Here is a 5,247-nt window from a genome sequence, read left to right on the forward strand (position 1 = left end):
TTGGCCTTTCTTGTGTAGCAGGGCCCTGTTTTGCCTGACTTTGAACTTCTGCAGGCAGGGATAACCAAGACTTGCCTTTCCCTCACAGAGATGAGAAAGGAAAGAGATGGACCTTCATAAAGGCAGAAGTGTACTTTTATATAAATGGGGCGTAAGAGTACTCTCTGAAACTGTCTGGATTCAGGTAAATCTTACTGAAAGAACTGGAAGTTATGCTGCTTGAACATGGTTTGAGAGAAGGGGCAGTGTTTAACCTAGAAGATATTTAACCCAAAAGGAAATGATTGTTGTCTTCAAACATCTGAAGGCTTTTGTCATGTCAAATTAGATTAGATTTGTTCAGCTAGGAATGAGAAAAATCATGGGTACAAGTTGTAGAGGCAAATTTTGGCTCAATTTAAGGGAGAACTTTCTACTAATTCGAGCTGTCTAACAATTAATAGATTTCCTCTGCATAAGGGAATGAGTTCCCTCAAACTCACAGTTTTCAAGTAGAGTCTGGCCATGTTATCAAGAGGATATTATCAAGGTACATGTTAGGCCAGATAAAAGAACACTAAATTTGATGTATCTGGCCCTGAATTCAAATTCCACCTCTGCTACTTACTATCTGTATAATCTTGGATAAATCCCTAATGTCTCTCTGCTTCTCAGTATTCTCTGTAAAATGAGGGAGTTGAACTGGATGACTTGTAAGGTCATTTCTAGCTATAGATCTGTGAGCCTCTTCTTATAGTCCCTGAGGTCATTGTTAACTTTATTATTCAGTGATTTCGTGACTAGACTCTGGTGAAGTTCATGTACATTCCAGTCTTGGCCAAAACTGACTTCATAGTTATTCAAGATGCTTTTCATTTTTGGTTTGGCATCTAGAGCTGAACACAAATGCATGAAACCTAGAATCCGCACATGGCTGCTAGGAGTCATTGGGAAATTATGAAAGACCCAGTGGATTCTGGGAATCACCCAGAAGAAAGGTAACCTGTTGCCTCCAACTGTGGTATGCTCAGGAAGTCAGATGTTCACATTCAATAAATGGCATCAGTCGTTTATGATCCTTCATACTACCTTACTCATTCTCCACCTCTCCTCAGCCCCTAGGTGATTGATGGAACCACTTTGCTGCTGTAAGAAATTCTGAGCATTCTTAGAGACAGCATGGAAGAATAGATAGAAGCTGGACATGGAGTCAGGAAGAACTATGTTCTGATTCCACCTCTTGACACCATTTGTAAATCTCTGAATAAGCTACTTGAATATTCTAAACCTCAGTTTTCTTATTTGTAAAATGGAAATAATAATACTATAAGATAGGCCCCATAAAATTGATATGAATATAGTAATGCATATAAAACACTTTGGTTATCTTAAAGAAATTTTGAAATAGCCCCATAATCATCCAAGATGGTTGGTTAGAGTTTACTAATTCACTTGTCTCTCTGGATGGACTTGGATTCCTTTGGTAAACAGGAAATAAGGTCTCTGGAATTGAGCAGTGACTCTAGGGCATCCTCATGGGAAGGTGGGGGTAGAGGTGGAGGGTGACTAGGACTCCTTCTCATATTCTCACCCTCTGGTAGGTTGGCTCCAGGATGCCCGGTCTCTAGCAGACTGGGTCTCTCAGGGGCCGGAGAGTGGGTATGAGGGGCAGGATGTATGATCTGGTTCTGGTCCAGCAAGGCGATGGGCAGGAGGCTGACATCTGGACTTGGTATGGGGCTTAAGAATGTGATACCATTTGAGCTATGCTGTGCACCTACAGTATTTCAGCCATTTTGGAAGGATCTCTTTGAGACCCGCTGGAAAGTGAGTGATAATATATCTCAGTGACATCTTGATCTCCTCTTGGAGGCTGGTCCGGCATACCATGCGTGTCCAGATGGTCCTGACCTGTCTCTCGCAGTACAAGTTATGCCAAACTGAAGAAATGCTCCTTTGCCCTGACAGAGGCTGAGTTTCTAGGGACATATAAATTTCCTGATCCATCTAGACAGAGCCATACAAATGTCACTGCTGCACTCAGCTGGCAAGCTCTCTTGAGCCCTGAGCTTTATAGATTTCACAGCCCACTATGGCGAGGGGGTGGGAGGCCGTGTTCACTTTTCTACACTGACCATACCTGTTAGCAGCCCACTAGAGAAGAATTATGTTGTCTGGGATCCGACAGACTTCTGAATTTCCGAATGAATCTCTACATAAACCCTGGTGTTGTTCTGTGGCCTTGAGCAAATGAGTTAATCTCACTAGGTTTTTTCATCTTTAAGATAAGGGGTTTAGAATAGATGACCTAGACAGGGGTTCTTAAACTATGGCCAGCGGGCCAGGCCCACAGAGGATGTTTATGCCGCCCACCGGGTTATGGCAAATGGGCTGAGGGGTGGAGCCAGTGTGTGAGCTTTTGTTTTTACTATAGTCCGGCCCTCCCACAGTCTGAGGGACAGTGAACTGGCCCCCTATTTAAAAAGTTTGAGGACCACTGACCTAGAAGGTCCCTTGGCTGAAGCTCCACATGACAATTTCGGGGTAGTATTGCCCCATGTAGCTAGGAACCAGCCCCATTGCAATTCTAGAGAATTTGTCCTAGGTTCATCTTTATAGATAATGGGCATGTATGCTCTTGGTCATCAAAGACCTTGTTTGGAATCTAGAGGCACTATCTGGAGTGAGGAATCTCTCCTTGGTAATTAAATATTATCTGAAGTTGTGGCTAGAGAGAGCCTCAAAGTCAGGATGACCTGTGTGTTCAAATCACTCCTGGAACATAAACTCATTTTGACCTTGGGCAAAGCCCTTAGCTTCTCACTGCCCACTAAGTACTCACTTAAGTTATAGTTAGAGGGAGCCTCCACAAAGGAAGTTTCAAAAACATGATAAAAACATAGATCTAGCAACAATGGCCTGAGAAAAATATAGTAACAGAGGGAGGGAGGAGGTGTTATGAAGGAGAGATATTATTGCTTACTGACTTAGATGATGGTTAGTTGACCACTAAATTCTTCTTTCCCCTAAGGATCAGGATTTAATAAAATTAATGCTTTTGATTGCCTCATCAAGAACATTCTTTATTTTTACATTTGTTTTTAAAACAGAGTTCCAGATTTTCTCCCTTATCCCCACCTCCAGCCCCCATTAAGAAACCACATGTGAAGTTATGCAAAACATTTCCATAAAAGTCAAGTTGGACCACTAAATTCTTAGCCAATTGAAAAGGTTTAAGAAGCCAGGAGGTGAAAGGGCCATAATGTTGAATCCTCACAGTTAAAGAGGGAAAGGGGCAGAAACAAGAGTGATGGGGCTAGGGCTGGTCCTCTGATTTCCTCAGTGTAGGGAACTTTCAAGTTGTGTAGCAGAAGCAGATTTTGCACACCAAGAATCACCTTATTCAGTTTCTCTGCAGTAATTAAGGGCCCAGAGGGGCAGGACTCTCCTGAGGAAAAAGAATATGGGAATCCAGAGCAAGTCATAGTCAAGGTATACTCAAATGTCAGGGCTATGCAGGAGGCAGAGAAAGGGGTTCAAAATCCGGGATGTTGACACAGAGATTCAGACATCTCACTCTGAAAGAGAAACTAACTCTCCCTGTAAGAAAAATGGGTCTAGATGTAGAAAAATGCAAGAATCCAAGGTGGGATTTGAACTCAAACTTTAGTCCTGTCCATTGCAGCACCCCATCATACCTTGCCATGCTGCTCATACTTGGCTTTGCTGTGGTTTCTGACCCACAACTCCTCAAGGGGTGACCCTTTTTAAGTGGATTAGAATTTCTTAAATGGGGGCTCTCAGAGGCTGCAAGGCATCTTACCCACAGTCTTGTCTGTGACCCACACTGGCATGTGGGTGGCCAGCACCTCTCCCTGAGTCCCTGAAGGCTTGCTTCTGAGAGAGGAAATAAATCAGAGATGATGGGCTGTGCTGGGGTCATGGGCAGCTTCTCAGAGCTGGCTGCCAGACGGAGCTGGCACAAATGGAGCTTGGAGCAGAAGGAGATAAACAGAAATCAGGGGGGCTGGCTGTAAATTTGGAGCATGAAATTACAACCTCTTCAGGAATACAAAAAGAAGGAAAAACATATTCTACGCATCAGGTTAAGAAATTACATTTTTAGTGGAATCAAGAATGGAGGACTTATCCAAAAGGAGCATGAGGATGAAGGAGGAACCCACAATGAGTTAATGAGAAGAATAAATGGATTTCTGAGCCAAAGAATTTTGCCTGCGATCTGGACCTATCTACTCATTCTTCCTCTTGGATCTACCATTTCCACTCCCCGAGAGAAGTATTCCTTCCAGTCACACACTCAGGGGTTATAGAGAATCAGCCTCTAAGCCAAGAAGATCCAAGTTCAAATCCCTATCCTGACAGATACAGGATATGTGGCCCTTAGTAAGTTGTTTAACTTTTTTTTTTCCACCTCTTTCCTCGTCTTTAAATGAGGATAATGATATTCCCAACCCCACAAGATTCCTGTGAAAATGAGCTGTAATAATATGTATGAAGTGTTTTGTAAATCTTAAAGGGCTATGGAAATGCTAGTTTATTGTATTTGATGCAGCTCAGCTGATGGGCTCCATGGATGGTAGGGCAAGATGGCTGGTGTTGGGTTGGAGGCAAGTCCTAGACTGGTTCTGTTAGAGCAAGCTTGTTGACATGGAGCTGAGATCTGCTTTCCTATACCCAGGGATCCCAGTTCTTCCCTTTGGAGTCACATACATCCCATGTGTCACTCCTCCATGTGACAACAGCTATCTTTCCTTCATAAGTCAAAATTCTCTGCCCTAGACTGAGCATCTCCCATGTGGTCCCCAGAACTGAACTGACTCTCCTCTTCCCTTGTCAGACATCTAGCTCTCTCTCCCTCCCACCTGTCACTAGACTTTTATTATTCCCTGCCCTGTCTCCACTGTAATAACTAACAATGGGAGGGCAGTAAGTGATAATGATGATGATGATAATAGTTTTTAAGGTTAAGTTACTTGTCTGGGGTCACACAGCCAGGAGGTCTCAGAAGTGGGACTTGAGCACCCAGTTCTTGTGGGCCTGGAGACCAACTATGTATTACAACATGCTGCTTCTCACTATAGGTATTGTTGCCCCCATTTTATAGATGAAGAAATTAAGGCTCAAAGTATAATGGTGAAATCATAAATGGTAAAATCCAGGATCTGGATTCAAATTCTAATTTTAGTGCTTATCACTTGTGTGACCCTCATTATGATGATAGCTAGGGTTTATATATAGGGCAGCGAG

This window comes from Sminthopsis crassicaudata, chromosome 2 (genome assembly GCF_048593235.1).
Source record: "Sminthopsis crassicaudata isolate SCR6 chromosome 2, ASM4859323v1, whole genome shotgun sequence".
NCBI lineage: Eukaryota > Metazoa > Chordata > Mammalia > Dasyuromorphia > Dasyuridae > Sminthopsis > Sminthopsis crassicaudata.